The sequence below is a fragment of the Uranotaenia lowii genome, chromosome 3, assembly GCF_029784155.1.
Source record: "Uranotaenia lowii strain MFRU-FL chromosome 3, ASM2978415v1, whole genome shotgun sequence".
NCBI classification, from domain to species: Eukaryota; Metazoa; Arthropoda; class Insecta; order Diptera; family Culicidae; genus Uranotaenia; species Uranotaenia lowii.
The window spans coordinates 46,514,757-46,534,072 of NC_073693.1; the positions used below are offsets into that span (position 1 = coordinate 46,514,757).

The 19,316-nt window shown below is 30.5% G+C and overlaps 1 protein-coding gene across 3 annotated transcripts in view; it reads right to left on the bottom strand.

Annotated features, from left to right (window-relative positions):
• Nucleotides 1–19,316, bottom strand: part of LOC129751125 (uncharacterized) — an 82,571-nt gene that overhangs the window by 52,249 nt on the left and 11,006 nt on the right. Inside the window, exon 1 of one of the 3 annotated variants that reach the window (XM_055746433.1) lies at nt 18,144–18,358. The exons of the other annotated variants lie outside the window; for them this stretch is intronic. The gene's annotated coding sequence lies outside the window, so the exon portion shown is untranslated. Of the gene's footprint in view, nt 1–18,143; nt 18,359–19,316 lie in introns of those variants that run through there. 3 annotated transcript variants of the gene reach the window in all.

Below are 19,316 nucleotides of genomic sequence, written 5' to 3' on the forward strand. Positions count from 1 at the left end.
CATTTTTGTCATTTTTGTCATTTTTGTCATTTTTGTCATTTTTGTCATTTTTGTCATTTTTGTCATTTTTGTCATTTTTGTCATTTTGTCATTTTTGTCAATTTTGTCAATTTTGTCAATTTTGTCAATTTTGTCAATTTTGTCAATTTTGTCAATTTTGTCATTTTTGTCAATTTTGTCATTTTTGTCATATTTGTCATTTTTGTCATATTTGTCATTTTGTCATTTTTGTCATTTTTGTCATTTTTGTCATTTTTGTCATTTTTGTCATTTTTGTCATTTTTGTCATTTTTGTCATTTTTGTCATTTTTGTCATTTTTGTCATTTTTGTCATTTTTGTCATTTTTGTCATTTTTGTCATTTTTGTCATTTTTGTCATTTTTGTCATTTTTGTCATTTTTGTCATTTTTGTCATTTTTGTCATTTTTGTCATTTTTGTCATTTTTGTCATTTTTGTCATTTTTGTCATTTTTGTCATTTTTGTCATTTTTGTCATTTTTGTCATTTTTGTCATTTTTGTCATTTTCGTAATTTTTGTCATTTTTGTCATTTTTGTCATTTTTGTCATTTTTGTCATTTTGTCATTTTTGTCAATTTTGTCAATTTTGTCAATTTTGTCAATTTTGTCAATTTTGTCAATTTTGTCAATTTTGTCATTTTAGTCATTTTTGTCACTTTTGTCATTTTTGTCATTTTTGTCATTTTTGTAATTTTTGTCATTTTTGTCATTTTTGTCATTTTTGTCATTTTTGTCATTTTTGTCATTTTTGTCATTTTTGTCATTTTTGTCATTTTTGTCATTTTTGTCATTTTTGTCATTTTTGTCATTTTTGTCATTTTTGTCATTTTTGTCATTTTTGTCATTTTTGTCATTTTTGTCATTTTTGTCATTTTTGTCATTTTTGTCATTTTTGTCATTTTTGTCATTTTTGTCATTTTTGTCATTTTTGTCATTTTTGTCATTTTTGTCATTTTTGTCATTTTTGTCATTTTTGTCATTTTTGTCATTTTTGTCAGTTTTGTCATTTTTGTCATTTTTGTCATTTTTGTCATTTTTGTCATTTTTGTCATTTTTTTCATTATTGTCGTTTTAGTCATTTCAGTCATTTTAGTCATTTAAGTCATTTTTGTCACTTTTGTCATTTTTGTCATTTTTGTCATTTTTGTCATTTTCGTAATTTTTGTCATTTTTGTCATTTTTGTCATTTTTGTCATTTTTGTCATTTTTGTCATTTTTGTCATTTTTGTCATTTTTGTCATTTTTGTCATTTTTGTCATTTTTGTCATTTTTGTCATTTTTGTCATTTTTGTCATTTTTGTCATTTTTGTCAATTTTGTCAATTTTGTCATTTTTGTCATATTTGTCATTTTTGTCATTTTGTCAATTTTGTCAATTTTGTCAATTTTGTCATTTTTGTCATATTTGTCATTTTTGTCATATTTGTCATTTTTGTCATTTTTGTCATTTTTGTCATTTTTGTCATTTTTGTCATTTTTGTCATTTTTGTCATTTTTGTCATTTTTGTCATTTTTGTCATTTTTGTCATTTTTGTCATTTTTGTCATTTTTGTCATTTTTGTCATTTTTGTCATTTTTGTCATTTTTGTCATTTTTGTCATTTTTGTCATTTTTGTCATTTTTGTCATTTTTGTCATTATTGTCATTTTTGTCATTTTTGTCATTTTTGTCATTTTTGTCATTTTTGTCATTTTTGTCATTTTTGTCATTTTTGTCATTTTTGTCATTTTTGTCATTTTTGTCATTTTTGTCATTTTTGTCATTTTTGTCATTTTTGTCATTTTTGTCATTTTTGTCATTTTTGTCATTTTTGTCATTTTTGTCATTTTTGTCATTTTTGTCATTTTTGTCATTTTTGTCATTTTTGTCATTTTTGTCATTTTTATCATTTTTGTCATTTTTGTCATTTTTGTCATTTTTGTCATTTTTGTCATTTTTGTCATTTTTGTCATTTTTGTCATTTTTGTCATTTTTGTCATTTTTGTCATTTTTGTCATTTTTGTCATTTTTGTCATTTTTGTCATTTTTGTCATTTTTGTCATTTTTGTCATTTTTGTCATTTTTGTCATTTTTGTCATTTTTGTCATTTTTGTCATTTTTGTCATTTTTGTCATTTTTGTCATTTTTGTCATTTTTGTCATTTTTGTCATTTTTGTCATTTTTGTCATTTTTGTCATTTTTGTCATTTTTGTCATTTTTGTCATTTTTGTCATTTTTGTCATTTTTGTCATTTTTGTCATTTTTGTCATTTTTGTCATTTTTGTCATTTTTGTCATTTTTGTCATTTTTGTCATTTTTGTCATTTTTGTCATTTTTGTCATTTTTGTCATTTTTGTCATTTTTGTCATTTTTGTCATTTTTGTCATTTTTGTCATTTTTGTCATTTTTGTCATTTTTGTCATTTTTGTCAGTTTTGTTATTTTTTCAGTTTTGTCAGTTTTGTCAGTTTTGTCATTTTTGTCATTTTTGTCATTTTTGTCATTTTTGTCATTTTTGTCATTTTTGTCATTTTTGTCATTTTTGTCATTTTTGTCATTTTTGTCATTTTTTTCATTTTTGTCATTTTTGTCATTTTTGTAATTTTTGTAATTTTTGTAATTTTTGTAATTTTTGTAATTTTTGTCATTTTTGTCATTTTTGTCATTTTTGTCATTTTTGTCATTTTTGTCATTTTTGTCATTTTTGTCATTTTTGTCGTTTTTGTCGTTTTTGTCATTTTTGTCATTTTTGTCATTTTTGTCATTTTTGTCATTTTTGTCATTTTTGTCATTTTTGTCATTTTTGTCATTTTTGTCATTTTTGTCATTTTTGTCATTTTTGTCATTTTTGTCATTTTTGTCATTTTTGTCATTTTTGTCATTTTTGTCATTTTTGTCATTTTTGTCATTTTTGTCATTTTTGTCATTTTTGTCATTTTTGTCATTTTTGTCATTTTTGTCATTTTTGTCATTTTTGTCATTTTTGTCATTTTTGTCATTTTTGTCATTTTTGTCATTTTTGTCATTTTTATCATTTTTGTCATTTTTGTCATTTTTGTCATTTTTGTCATTTTTGTCATTTTTGTCATTTTTGTCATTTTTGTCATTTTTGTCATTTTTGTCATTTTTGTCATTTTTGTCATTTTTGTCATTTTTGTCATTTTTGTCATTTTTGTCATTTTTGTCATTTTTGTCATTTTTGTCATTTTTGTCATTTTTGTCATTTTTGTCATTTTTGTCATTTTTGTCATTTTTGTCATTTTTGTCATTTTTGTCATTTTTGTCATTTTTGTCATTTTTGTCAGATTTGTTATTTTTTCAGTTTTGTCAGTTTTGTCAGTTTTGTCATTTTTGTCATTTCTGTCATTTTTGTCATTTCTGTTTTTTGTGTCATTTTTGTCATTTTTGTCATTTTTGTCATTTTTGTCATTTTTGTCATTTTTGTCATTTTTGTCATTTTTGTCATTTTTGTCATTTTTGTCATTTTTGTCATTTTTGTCATTTTTGTCATTTTTGTCATTTTTGTCATTTTTGTCATTTTTGTCATTTTTGTCATTTTTGTCATTTTTGTCATTTTTGTCATTTTTGTCATTTTTGTCATTTTTGTCATTTTTGTCATTTTTGTCATTTTTGTCATTTTTGTCATTTTTGTCATTTTTGTCATTTTTGTCATTTTTGTCATTTTTGTCATTTTTGTCATTTTTGCCAATTGTGTCATTTTTGCCATTTTTGTCATTTTTGTCATTTTTGTCATTTTTGTCATTTTTGTCATTTTTGTCATTTTTGTCATTTTTGTCATTTTTGTCATTTTTGTCATTTTTGTCATTTTTGTCATTTTTGTCATTTTTGTCATTTTTGTCATTTTTGTCATTTTTGTCATTTTTGTCATTTTTGTCATTTTTGTCATTTTTGTCATTTTTGTCATTTTTGTCATTTTTGCCAATTGTGTCATTTTTGTCTTTTTGTCATTTTTGTCATTTTTGTCATTTTTGTCATTTTTGTCATTTTTGTCATTTTTGTCATTTTTGTCATTTTTGTCATTTTTGTCATTTTTGTCATTTTTGTCATTTTTGTCATTTTTGTCATTTTTGTCATTTTTGTCATTTTTGTCATTTTTGTCATTTTTGTCATTTTTGTCATTTTTGTCATTTTTGTCATTTTTGTCATTTTTGTCATTTTTGTCATTTTTGTCATTTTTGTCATTTTTGTCATTTTTGTCATTTTTGTCATTTTTGTCATTTTTGTCATTTTTGTCATTTTTGTCATTTTTGTCATTTTTGTCATTTTTGTCATTTTTGTCATTTTTGTCATTTTTGTCATTTTTGTCATTTTTGTCATTTTTGTCATTTTTGTCATTTTTGTCATTTTTGTCATTTTTGTCATTTTTGTCATTTTTGTCATTTTTGTCATTTTTGTCATTTTTGTCATTTTTGTCATTTTTGTCATTTTTGTCATTGTTGTCATTTTTGTCATTTTTGTCATTTTTGTCATTTTTGTCATTTTTGTCATTTTTGTCATTTTTGTCATTTTTGTCATTTTTGTCATTTTTGTCATTTTTGTCATTTTTGTCATTTTTGTCTTTTTAGTCATTTTTGTCATTTTTGTCATTTTTGTCATTTTTGTCATTTTTGTCATTTTTGTCATTTTTGTCATTTTTGTCATTTTTGTCATTTTTGTCATTTTTGTCATTTTTGTCATTTTTGTCATTTTTGTCATTTTTGTCATTTTTGTCATTTTTGTCATTTTTGTCATTTTTGTCATTTTTGTCATTTTTGTCATTTTTGTCATTTTTGTCATTTTTGTCCTTTTAGTCCTTTTTGTCATTTTTGTCAATTTTGTCAATTTTGTCATTTTTGTCTTTTTTGTCTTTTTTGTCTTTTTTGTCTTTTTTGTCATTTTTGTCATTTTTGTCATTTTTGTCATTTTTGTCATTTTTGTCATTTTTGTCATTATTGTCATTTTTGTCATTTTTGTCATTTTTGTCATTTTTGTCATTTTTGTCATTTTTGTCATTTTTGTCATTTTTGTCATTTTTGTCATTATTGTCATTTTTGTCATTTTTGTCTTTTTTGTCATTTTTGTCATTATTGTCATTTTTGTCATTTTTGTCATTTTTGTCATTTTTGTCATTTTTGTCATTTTTGTCATTTTTGTCATTTTTGTCATTTTTGTCATTTTTGTCATTTTTGTCATTTTTGTCATTTTTGTCATTTTTGTCATTTTTGTCATTTTTGTCATTTTTGTCATTTTTGTCATTTTTGTCATTTTTGTCATTTTTGTCATTTTTGTCATTTTTGTCATTTTTGTCATTTTTGTCATTTTTGCCATTTTTGTCATTTTTGTCATTTTTGTCATTTTTGTCATTTTTGTCAATTTTGTCATTTATGTCATTTTTGTCATTTTTGTCATTTTTGTCATTTTTGTCATTTTTGCCATTTTTGTCATTTTTGTCATTTTTGTCATTTTTGTCATTTTTGTCAATTTTGTCATTTTTGTCATTTTTGTCATTTTTGTCATTTTTGTCATTTTTGTCATTTTTGTCATTTTTGTCATTTTTGTCATTTTTGTCATTTTTGTCATTTTTGTCATTTTTGTCATTTATGTCGTTTTTATGTTTTTGTCAATTTTGTCATTTTTGTCATTTGTGTCATTTTTGTCTTTTTTGTCATTTTTGTCATTTTTGTCATTTTTGTCATTTTTGTCATTTTTGTCATTTTTGTCATTTTTGTCATTTTTGTCATTTTTGTCATTTTTGTCATTTTTGTCATTTTTGTCATTTTTGTCATTTTTGTCATTTTTGTCATTTTTGTCATTTTTGTCATTTTTGTCATTTTTGTCATTTTTGTCATTTTTGTCATTTTTGTCATTTTTGTCATTTTTGTCATTTTTGTCATTTTTGTCCTTTTAGTCCTTTTTGTCATTTTTGTCAATTTTGTCAATTTTGTCAATTTTGTCATTTTTGTCATTTTTGTCTTTTTTGTCATTTTTGTCATTTTTGTCATTTTTGTCATTTTTGTCATTTTTGTCATTTTTGTCATTTTTGTCATTTTTGTCATTTTTGTCATTTTTGTCATTATTGTCATTTTTGTCATTTTTGTCATTTTTGTCATTTTTGTCATTTTTGTCATTTTTGTCATTATTGTCATTTTTGTCATTTTTGTCATTTTTGTCATTTTTGTCATTTTTGTCATTTTTGTCATTTTTGTCATTTTTGTCATTATTGTCATTTTTGTCATTTTTGTCATTTTTGTCATTTTTGTCATTTTTGTCATTTTTGTCATTTTTGTCATTTTTGTCATTTTTGTCATTTTTGTCATTTTTGTCATTTTTGTCATTTTTGTCATTTTTGTCATTTTTGTCATTTTTGTCATTTTTGTCATTTTTGTCATTTTTGTCATTTTTGTCATTTTTGTCATTTTTGTCATTTTTGTCATTTTTGTCATTTTTGTCATTTTTGTCATTTTTGTCATTTTTGTCATTTTTGTCATTTTTGTCATTTTTGTCATTTTTGTCATTTTTGTCATTTTTGTCATTTTTGTCATTTTTGTCATTTTTGTCATTTTTGTCATTTTTGTCATTTTTGTCATTTTTGTCATTTTTGTCATTTTTGTCATTTTTGTCATTTTTGTCATTCATGTCATTTTTATGTTTTTGTCATTTTTGTCATTTTTGTCATTTTTGCCATTTTTGTCATTTTTATCATTTTTGTCATTTTTGTCAATTTTGTCATTTTTGTCATTTTTGTCATTTTTGTCATTTTTGTCATTTTTGTCATTTTTGTCATTTTTGCCATTTTTGTCATTTTTGTCATTTTTGTCATTTTTGTCATTTTTGTCATTTTTGTCATTTTTGTCATTTTTGTCATTTTTGTCATTTTTGTCATTTTTGTCATTTTTGTCATTTTTGTCATTTTTGTCATTTTTGTCATTTTTGTCATTTTTGTCATTTTTGTCATTTTTGTCATTTTTGTCATTTTTGTCATTTTTGTCATTTTTGTCATTTTTGTCATTTTTGTCATTTTTGTCATTTTTGTCATTTTTGTCATTTTTGTCATTTTTGTCATTTTTGTCATTTTTGTCATTTTTGTCATTTTTGTCATTTTTGTCATTTTTGTCATTTTTTAATTTTTGTAATTTTTAAATTTTTGTCATTTTTGTCATTTTTGTCATTTTTGTCATTTTTGTCATTTTTGTCACTTTTGTCATTTTTGTCATTCTTGTCATTTTTGTTATTTTTGACATTTTTGTCATTTTTGTCATTTTTGTCATTTTTGTCATTTTTGTCATTTTTGTCATTTTTGTCATTTTTGTCATTTTTGTCATTTTTGTCATTTTTGTCATTTTTGTCATTTTTGTCATTTTTGTCATTTTTGTCATTTTTGTCATTTTTTTTAATTTTTGTGATTTTTGTGATTTTTGTGATTTTTGTGATTTTTGTGATTTTTGTTATTTATGTGATTTTTGTCATTTTTGTCATTTTTGTCATTTTTGTAATTTTTGTCATTTTTGTCATTTTTGTCATTTTTGTCATTTTTGTTATTTTTGACATTTTTGTCATTTTTGTCATTTTTGTCATTTTTGTCATTTTTGTCATTTTTGTCATTTTTGTCATTTTTGTCATTTTTGTCATTTTTGTCATTTTTGTCATTTTTGTCATTTTTGTCATTTTTGTCATTTTTGTCATTTTTGTCATTTTTGTCATTTTTGTAATTTTTGTCATTTTTGTCATTTTTGTTATTTTTTGTAATTTTTGTCATTTTCGTCATTTTTGTCATTTTTGTCATTTTTGTCATTTTTGTCATTTTTGCCATTTTTGTCATTTTTGTCATTTTTGTCATTTTTGTCATTTTTGTCATTTTTGTCATTTTTGTCATTTTTGTCATTTTTGTCATTTTTGTCATTTTTGTCATTTTTGTCATTTTTGTCATTTTTGTCATTTTTATCATTTTTGTCATATTTTGTCATTTTTGTCATTTTTGTCATTTTTGTCATTTTTGTCATTTTTGTCATTTTTGTCATTTTTTTCATTTTTGTCCTTTTTGTCCATTTCGTCTTTTTTGTCATTTTTGTCATTTTTGTCATTTTTGTCATTTTTGCCATTTTTGTCATTTTTGTCATTTTTGTCATTTTTTATCATTTTTGTCATTCTTGTCATTTTTGGTATTTTTGTCATTTTTGTCATTTTTGTCATTTCTGTCATTTCTGTCATTTTTGTCATTTTTGTCATTTTTGTCATTTTTGTCATTTTTGTCAATTTTGTCAATTTTGGCATTTTTGTCAATTTTGTCATTTTTGTCATTTTTGTCATTTTTGTCATTTTTGTCATTTTTGTAATTTTTGTAATTTTCATGAATTAACGTCATAAAGTGGTATTATTTTTTTCTATATTCGTGGTTTAGGTTAAATTTTCATAAAGATCTCGTAGAGGTTTTGTGGCATTCTGTAAACAATAGTAAACACGTTTAAACGTGGATCAACATAGTTTTGATTTAAATTCTCATTTTCGAAAAAAAAGAGTTCTTTCCTATTTAGGAAACGACCTTCCACGACATTTCGCTGCTGTAACGAATTAACTTTAGTTACAATTGAATTACCTTGTTTGTTACGCTCTACCTAACACCATGACCGTGATATGCATTCAAAGAAGGAAGAAGGTCCGGAAAATATTCACGTCAGCCAGCAAAGATGTTTCTTTTTTTTTGGGATTCGACATGGCATTCCTGTTAAGTCGTCGTTAAGGATACAGCCATATTTTTTTTTGCTGCTGCCGGTGTGATATCTACCTACTTTTCCCGATTCCCGGAAAACTACTTCAGCATGCTTCTCGCTGGCTAGAGTGTCAGGTTCCTAGTTGGTTACATCATCTCACTTTGGAAGGTTTATGTATTCCTATAATGTTTTGTAGGTATAGTTCCTGTTTGGAAGAGGAGCAATGTCCACTTATTTTCGGATGATACGTAACCGCCAGATTGTCGTCGAGGAACAAATAAAGCACGAGAGCTATCGATTTCTCCGTTAAAAACACATACCAGTATTAGTATAAGATAACCTCCAAATGGGATGCCTTAATGAGGAAGAGTTTTTCAATTTACTCTTTAAAGCAGGAGAGAACGACAATTTCATCTTCACCCAGAAGCGTGGCCCTCAGCTTAAATTAGTTTGTCCCTCATCTACGATTTTTGCGTCCTCAAATGGAACAAGCACTTCCGGAAGCATCATCAATTAATCGTTTTAGGGTTCGAAGTTGAGCAGCACGCACAGGCCGAAAGCTTCAGCTGATAAGAAATCACATGTGCCAAAAACCAGCACATAAATTTTCTAAGATGACACGATGCGGCGTAAGAGGAAAATAAACGAGCACCCGGTGAAGGCAGTAAAATTTTAAGTTCATGCTCCAAATAAAATAAAAAAAATGGAGTAATCAGTTTGAAAATTTCGAAACAATTTTTCAACCCCAGTAAGGTGGTCGTCAAATAAAACCAGGTAAACGTAAGGTGCAAATGAATGTGATAAACTTCAATAGACGAAGGCCTGAGCTCAAAAATGTATTTTCTGAATAACTTTTAAATGCACAGAGAGAAAATTATGTGATTAATACTAAGTAATGTTATGGTAAAAAGCCTTTTCGTATATATATTGGCGCTAGATCAAACCAAAAAAATTAAAAAAAATCAAAACTATCATCCACCGGTCTATCTTTCTTGCACACGATTTGACCACCATCTTTTATCGGTGGATCAGCCAGATAGAAAACTGTTCTTTGTTACCATATGTCAAGCTGAAAGATTTCGAATAATAATCCTTTTGATAAAACTTTTACATTTTTACATTATCTACCGACATCTCTTCTAACTATTCTACTACATGTACTATGTTTAAAAAAGTTTATTTCCAGTAGAAATTTCTTGGATTTTGTAAAATCGCGTCATATAGTTGATGGACTTTTTTATTGGAATCTTTTTTGAATTGTCACGAAATTTTGCAAAAGTAAACTTTACATAATCGAAAGTTTCACTGAAAATTTAATCAATTTCTATCCATGCATTCAAATGTTATTCAAAAACGGCTGTGTTTCATTTTTTTCTAGTAAAGTCCGTAACATTAACTTGTAGCACATTTTGTTACAGTGTTTCGCTTGAATTCCTGATCAGAAAAAATGCTGAAAAACCGAAACGAATCACTCTAACAGAACCGACAATTGCCTTCAGAAATCGCAAATCAATATTGAACAGAATAGGGTCATAAAAACCATACAGCTAACCCCAATTTGATTTATTTTCTGAAACAGAACAGCGAATATAGGTTGTTCTTTTTGAGGGATGGTGAAAATGTATAAAAATTGGGCATGAGAAATGTGAATTTATTTCTCAAGATATTTTCAAATCTATGAAAAAATATAAGCTACTTGAGACTAACGTATGTTAAGCTCATTTTTTTCACATTACATTATTTGATTAATTTTTTTTTCTATTCAGTTAAAATTTCTTTCACCCCTGAGCAATTCCAAAGCTCACAGTGTACTAATTTACCAAAATTATACAACACAGCCCCACAGGGGCTCAAGGTTAATTTGTCCATGTTACAGAATGAAATCGATATGCCTGTATCGCGCAGAAGGAAGGTTGGGTATCCCCCAGTTATGTGCGGGAAATGCCCGAAAGCCAAAATTTCCCTGAGGATTTTTCACCTTTGCTAACCGAGAGGCTTTCCTCCAGAAGCGGCCGCGGCTCAAGGACATGATAAGGAATAGTGTGAAAGTCAAGTCAAGTCGACCTCACCTTTTGTGCTCTCCTCGGTTTGGTGTGGTGCACACGATGAATGTTAATTTCCCACAAAGGTGCTGGACCCACATATTATGTAAATTCACGTTTCCGCGAAATGTGGAGGTTTTTAACGGTGCCCTTTGTATTCAGGGATAAAAACATGGGAAATGAAACAGTTTGTGCTTAATGAAACAGTTATTACTGGTGGGCTTTTGGCTTTTTTGAATGGTCCATTAAAAGTTTTAACCAAACATTTTTTGAGAAAACACCAGATTTCGAAGATTTATGTAGAGGCGAGTGGGGTTACGTGGGCCATCGGGAATCGTGATATTTTAACACTGATTATAAAACTTAAATGTGGGCTAAATATGAATACAAATACCTTGGATTATAGTTCCAAATCTGATTTTTGCATTTTGAACCCAAATTCAAAATCAAAATCTTTATTCCAGATAAGAAATCTTATGAATTTAAAACCATAAAGCGAAATTTGTATCAGAACCTTAACCAGAAATCTTTCATTTGATTTTGAATTTATGGTATCCAATATGATTTTTTTTATTTATTGAACTTATAAATTCAAATAAAATTGTAAATGATGAAATTGTTTCACATTTTCCAATTCTGGACTCATGAAACTTTCTTATGTTTAAACTCCGCATCTTTCAGATACAAATCTTATAAATGGTTTAAATTTTAAATATTTTCTATTTTCATATTCCGAAATTGTGAGTTTCAAATATGGAAAATTTATCAAAATTTAGATTGAAATGCAACACCAAGGTTCGAAGCAGGATTCTATACTGAAAATCAAGAACAATAAAATGGATACTTACTAGATATTTTTCCGCATGCATCCGGGCTGGGAAAATCCAGGAGATTTTATCCTAAAACCTTGCGAAATTAGGACATATTGTTTCAAAATTTTCCCAAAAATCCGACCAATATGTCGGCAAATTTCGGAATCGTTCCATTAAATTCAAGAAGAAAAACACATCGAAAACTGTTTTTAACATTTTTGAAACACATCTGCCGATTCAGAATCAAAATCGTTTTATTTTGACAAAATATGTTTGAAAAAAGAAAATGATTTGAACACAAGATACATAATTCAAAGGACTCAATTGAAATTTTCGTTTTACTTTGCAAATAGAGTGGAAAAACCTGGTAAAAATCCGAATAATCTGGTAAGCTTAGTCTAACTTTATTGGGACTCAAAATTTGGGACTCAATTACTATTAACAAGTGAGAAATTTTTTGAAAACCCGTTTTAGAATTTTGGTCCTGGAATGAGATTTCGAGGTTTTGGAGTCGAGATTGTACACTTTGTTACTCTTGAATAATTTTAGTAGTTCATAATAATTTGATTCGAAATTTCAAATTTTTTGATTAGTAATACAAGTTTACTTCGCATTTTTGGACCTTCATGGGACGGCTTAATTCCCAAAAGCCCCCCGTTCCTACGGCCATGTTAGGGGTTGACCTCCCTTGCCCCAGCATATGGGTCCAGGAAATGCAAGTGTAGTGTTTGACTCTATACAAAATGTTTCCTAATCGAATTTTGATGATTGAGTAATGTTTTTCATAAGGTTGCCAGAATTATTTCAGCATACACCCGGGCCGGACAAATCCTGGCAATTCTATCTAAAAACCTGGTAATATCCGGGCACTTGATTTCAAAATGTTCACCATAAATCCGAGCAATATCTGGGCAAATTTGGTCAAAACTCAGGAACTACTCAGAACAAATCAAGAAAAAAAAACTCTAAAAAAAATTAAGTTGTATTTTAAGCTTTCAAAAAACTTGTCATGATTATGTTTGGAAGTATAAATAATAGTTTTTACAATGCAATTCGTTTTTTTTGGCGAATCAAGTGAATAAATCCGGTCAAAATCCTGGCTTTTTTCAATGAAATCCGGACAGCCGGGGTGGACCGTACTTTTGTCAAATTTTGTATTAAATGTCAACCAAACCAATTGTGCAAACCAGGATACAACCGAACAATCTGGCAACCTTACATTCAAGAGTAACAATCCTGACTCAGAACTGATGCCAAAACTTCTAAAACTCATCCCAGGTTTAGAATTTTGCTACAAATTTGAAAAAAAAATCCCACTTGTTGGTAGAAATTCATTCCTCAATATTAAATTTCGAATCAGATTAAACTCATTTCCTGATTCTCTATTATCAAAACCGAAATTGTATTTCTGTATTCATATTTCGCATTCCGTATCTAGTTTAGGAATTTTTGATTTTCGGTTCGCATCTTCTTTAGAAAAAAGAACTGAAATAGTGTTTTAAAATCGTCATTCAAATTTGGTTTTGCATTTTATTCGAAAAATTTTCCATGATTTTAAATCTCATATGCATTAAAGTAATTGTTTTCCGATTATGAAAAATAATTAAAAATCATCATAAGTTTTTGTTTAATATTCAGTTTCGGAGTTCTTAAACTTAATTCTTATGCAAAATTCAAACAAAATTAAACTTTAAGAATTGAAAGTCAGAAAAAGATTCATAATTCGGAATTCATGTTTCAATTAAGATTCGCATGTTTGTTTGAAAAAACAAAAGTTAAATAATGAATTCAGATTGAAACTCAAAACGTTAAAATCAATAAAATACTAGATTGATGATTGAGGGCTCTGAAATTTTTTTTAATTCTTGGCTCATATTGTAATTCTGATCAGGAATCTAAATTCAGCAAACGGTTTTTTTGAACATTTAAGAATTCGTATTGAATTTGGGAAACAGATTCCAAATTCATATTTTCAATTCAAATTAAGAATTCAGATGCAGAATTAGTATACAAAATACAGATTCAGCTCATAAATGAGTTAAAATTATCAAGACAACTTTTTCGTTGAGGAATCTAAATTGCAAGAGATCGCAAACATGAAATTTTTATTTGTATTGTATTGTTTTTTGTTATTTTAATATCAAAATTTTAAAATTGTAACAAAAGTCAGTTTAAAAAATAAATACATTATGATAATAATTTTTTTGAAAAATATTTACGAATGTAAAAAACATGTACATATCTTCCCGAAAAAAAAGAGAATAATTTGTTTATCTTTTATTTATATTAAATTGCAATTTCATGAAGAGCCGATTTTCAAACTAAATCCTTAAATTTTGATGAAGAGTGAAAAAAAACAGGTGTAAACCGCCAAATTTCAATCAATTCATCAATTGTTCAAATCTTCGAATTTGCGTGAGAGTTTGAAGCATTTCACTTATTTGAATTAATTTGAGCATAGAATAAGTAACGAAGAAGAATGACATCACATTTTCGTAGGTGATTGAAAGAATTAGAGAAACATGAGGTATCAAAGAACGAAAGAACATAAGCCGTACCTAAATATCACGAATTTTTCGAAAAAGATACAACAGCTTACCGGCAGAACTTGAACATGCAATCTCCGCGAACTGCAGCGGAGATTGCATGTTCTATTCTGCCGGTGAGCCGTTGTATCTTTTTCTAAAAATTCATGATATTTACGGCTTATGTTCTTTCGTTCTTTGATACGTCATGTTTCTCTAATTCTTTCCATCACCTGAAAATGTGATTATTTTCAGGTACAAAGATGTACCAAGCGATTTCATAACATCAGTATTGAAGAATGACATTACTGGGTTAAAATCCTATAAAAATAGGGAAAAAATAGAAAAAGTTTATTTTGGAAACTGAAGGCTTTCTTATAAAAACTTATTATATGTTCCATTCCAATAGGCTAAATTGACCAGATTTTAGAGAAAATTCAAAGATTTCAACCATTGATGAAAGTAAATTTTATTTTTGTTACTAAATTACTTCTTATAGAAATCTAGCTTATCATATTAGAGATTTTAGGAGGTTTTGTCAAAAGTTTCTATTTGATATAAAAACTGAAAATGAATAAGTGATACTTTTAAGAAATTTTTGTTTCGATTTTTTTTATTCATGCATTATTTGAGCAAATATATCATTGAAAAACACAGAAAGATATGCAGAGATAAGATTTTAGGTTTTTGATTCTAATTTTTTAACTTAAAAGTTTTAGCAAAAATATTATAGAAATATATAGGTCAACATCAGCATAATCAACGTACACGATCCTAACGGGGCTTGCCAGATACTTTCAGAAAAAAACGGGACATTTCATGATAAAAAAGCGGGACACAGTCGAAAAAAGCGGAACATTTGAAAATCTCTTTAAAACATCTTTTTTTTTCCTTAAAAAAAAGGCTTAATTCTATAACCAAACACCATCCAAAGTTATTGATTGTACACTAAGGTTTTTTTCACGCGGATTGATTTTGTTCAGCTTTTTCTTACATTACTACTATTTTTCCTGGTTTTTGCCATAGACATGTTTAATTTTCACGTTTCTCGCGAATTAACTTGCTATTTAAGAGAAAATATATATAAAATATAAGCCCTGCAAGTAAACGGCAGATTTGATACCGCGTATAAAACCATTGTGTAATAACAAATATATTTCAATTTTATTCTAAACATTTGAAAACTCAAGAAAATTTCCATCATTGTATACTAATTCAGATTCAGGCGAAAATTCAGATCTTCAATCATTTGGAAGCAACTTACACAACATTTTCTTCATACTGAATCAGAATCTTTCTGTAATGCTAAGAAGATTAGAGTTTTTTTCCAAGAAAAAAACGGGACATTTTGAGGAAAAAGCGGGATAGCGGGACATTCAACAAAAAAGCGGGACATGTCCCTCTTTTTCGGGACGGATGGCAACCCTACCCTAACCTCGGAAGTGTGGTGACAACAAAGACGAATTCCTCAGATCCTGTAAGGCGCCATCCTGTCGAGATCCTGTCGAGGCGCCAACAGCGAATAAGACCACTATCTGGTGATGGTGAAAATGCTTCAAAACTCTCCGTAGTAAGCAACATACGAAACCAACGCCCACCTCTGTTAGATATCGCACGACTGAAGCAAATGTCGCACGCAGCAGACTACGCGCAATCGCTCGAAGCAGCACTGTCAGCAGAGGGCTAGCTTCACGGAACCTCTGTTAGGATACCATTAAGATAGCCATCAACAGCGTTGCGGAGAACGTTATCGGGCATGTGGAACGAAATTGACAGAACGACTGGTTCGACGAGCAGTGTAGGTTGGTGATGTGCGAAGGGAACACCCCGCGGGCAGCAGTAGTGCAAAGTCTAAAACTAGTCAAAACGTGGAAAACATCGACAGCGGAAGCAGCAGCGAGTCCGAATTTTCAGGGAGAAAAAGCGTCGCCTAGAGAAGGAGGAGCACGAGGAGAAGGGGCAGCTGAGCATCGTTTCCAAGAAACACGAAAGTTGTGTCAAAAACTGCACGCATCCCGCATAGGCTTCGTGCCGCAAGCCGGAATGTGCCGGAGGCATCCTGACGGACGGTCGTGAGGTAATCAAAAGGTGGAGCGGCACTTCGATGAACACCTGAACGGCGCACATCCAGGAGACCAAGATGGTGGGGGAAGATACATCGCCGGCGTAGCAAACGACGTAGAGGAGCCACTCCTAACGATAAGTGAAGATACGGAAAACATTCGCCACCTTAATAGCATCAGGTCGGCTGGCAAGAATGGCATCGCAGCTGAACTTATCAAAATAGGCCCGGACAAGTTGGCCGATTGCCTAGATCGGTTGATGGTCCGGATCTAGGATACAGAACAGCTACCGGAGGAGTGGAAGGAGTGGTTAATATGCTCCATCTACAAGAAGGCCGACAAATTGAACTGTGAGAACTAACGAGTGATTACTGTCTTTGAAAGACGCCTACATAGTGTGGTCCAGAATCCTAATCCGCCGCCTAACGCCACGATGAACTATAGAAAATCATGGATGAGAACTGCCTTTCCGAAATGCTGACCAGACTGATCAAGGCGACGGTGGATGGAACGCAGTGCTGTGTGCGAATTTAGGGTGAATTATCGAGTTTATTCGTATCGCGCAAGGGGCTTCGACAAGGCGATGGTCGATCCTGCATGGTGTTCAACGTGGGGCTACAAGGTGTCATTCAACGAGCTGTAGGCGAAATGCAGGGCATGATTTTCAATAGATCCAGTAAACTTATCTGTCGGCAGATCATCTGCGGCGGTGGAGGAGATCTACCGCAAACTAAAACGCAAGGTAGAAAGGATTGGGTTGATCATTAATACGTCCAAGACGAAGTACTGGCCTAGGAATCCGAGACCGACCGAGCCCGCTTGTCCAGTAATAACAAGGTTCACTGTGAAGAACTGAAGATAGTCGAAGACTTTGTCTATCTCGGCTCACCCATGATCAGCGGAAGTCGTGTCTACTTTGGACTTCACAAGCAACTGCGGTCGAGAAGACTTAGCGACGAGTGTTAAGAACCATCTCTGGCTTCGTGCAGAAGACCGGATGATCCACGAACTCGCGCGACTCTACGACGAGCCCAGCGTCCAGATGGTGGTGAAAGCTGGCCGAATACGCTGGGCAGGACATATTGCAAGAATGCCGGCCGACTGTCCTGCAAAACAGGTGTTTGCTAGGAATCCGGTAGGAACGAGACGAACAGGGGCGCAACGAACAAGGTGGTTAGAACAAGTGGTGCGTGATCTGGCGAATGTGGGATGTCCCAGAACTTGGAGAACGGTTGGATCGAATGAATCTTAGGAATTATGTTCATCTTGTTATGTGTGAGATGGAATATTATGTAAATAAATAAAATAAAAATAAATAAATAAATAGATTAAAAATCAGTTTTTGTTTTTCATTGCCATTCAAATGTCATGTCACCAAAACTAGAGGTGATAAACAAAATTTGAGAATGAGAAATGATCCGAATTCAGGGCGCCAAAATCTTCCAAAATAAGTTTTTAAACTATATGCACCAAAAAAGCTGTTCCCTTGTGTTAGGTGCCCATTATGCACAAAGAAATTGTATATTTTTACTTTTCTACAAAAGCACCAAATAACCTTGACTAATCGCGGTGAACCCGTTGGAATCAAGAATCGCAATTCTGCATAGAACTCTTATTAGGTAATACTTGATACGGATGCAATAGCTTCGTCCGTACGGATCAAAGAGGAGATTACGACATGCTGGCGCTGATACCGGTTTGCCGATTAGCCACCATAAACACAACTTTGTAGAGCATTGGAAACCAGTAAAACTAGAAAATAAATTCTCAGTCCATTCTAACTAAAGGCGGATCGGCGGCTCCGATTGGCGAATGTTGTGTATCGGTAAATGGTATAATCAACCCGGTCCGAGCTAAAAATAGAACTCACTTTCGCGAGGGCCCCTAAATCTGCATTATCAGTTGATTTAGACTAAGTTTAAAATACGGACGGGCAACCATATGTCGATGTTCACGATAAACCCTTGGAATTCAAAAGTAGCAAACTACCAACTCACCTTCACTTTCCTCTCCTCGAATGAACAAACTGCTCAAATATTGATAACACCGCAGAACTGGGTCAAGTGGACGTTGCTGATTTATTATGCTACACCATGTTCCAGAATTCTAGTAGGTAGTTTTATAAAACCTTTTCAGGACCGATTCCAGGTAACTCAACTTTGATGTGCCAATGTGGGTTTGACACCTCCACTCAAGTGAGTGGATCAAAACATAATGCTGGAGAAATTTCCTAGCAGCGAAATGCACTTTGTCATGCGTTCGAATAAAAACGAAATAAAAAAAAACGACTTAAACCGTTCCAGCGATAGACATCGACTGATGATGAGTGGAAATTTCCATTGGACCTTCGTTGGATGGTCTTTTTTTCTGTATTTTTTTTTATCCAACCCAACCATTCATATGCTATCCGTTCATGTTGGGGCGGGCGGGCGATGTTCATACTTCACTTTATTTTAGCCGGTTCGGGCCGAGGTGCTGTTGAATAAAACGTTTTTAAAACTCCAGCTTGGCAACCAGTTTGAACAAATACGACGACCAAGACGACGAGTTTCACTGGAAGAGATTGCGGCGCGATGCAGTATGTTTATAGGGAGGGCACTAGCGAGTTAGGTGTGATCAGGGAATCGCAATCGTAAAAAAATAAACCTCCCGGCTGCTGATGTCGTCCCAAGGCAGAAGGTAAACCCCTAAGCTGCTGTGCTAAGGTTAATCCACGCGGTTTTAGTTGGGTTTGTCTTTTTTTTGTTTTGTTTCCAAGACACCGGAGAGTGTAGAAACGTGCATCAATTTCAAATATCCGCGCGCAAGACTAGAACAATCTAGAAATTCGAAACTGGATTTATCCGGACTTATCGTTTTGCGAACGTACTTGAGTCAAAGTAATTGGTATACAAGGATTAGGAATATGAGTTATTCGAAATTTGGAACTGAAATTTGGAATTAAGATACAAACAAGGACTGAAATACTGAAAAAATAGGACTCAAAAATACAATTCAAATTCAGAACCAGAATCAAGTGGCCATGAGAGCTCAAGACTTCTTATCGAATAGCTATTAGCTATATCGCTATATGATATTTAACTAATCCCGATATATATTGAAAAAATTCAAGCAATTCCCAGTGGGCGGCAACCTTTTGAGACAGAACAGCCAATAATTACAATTTTCAA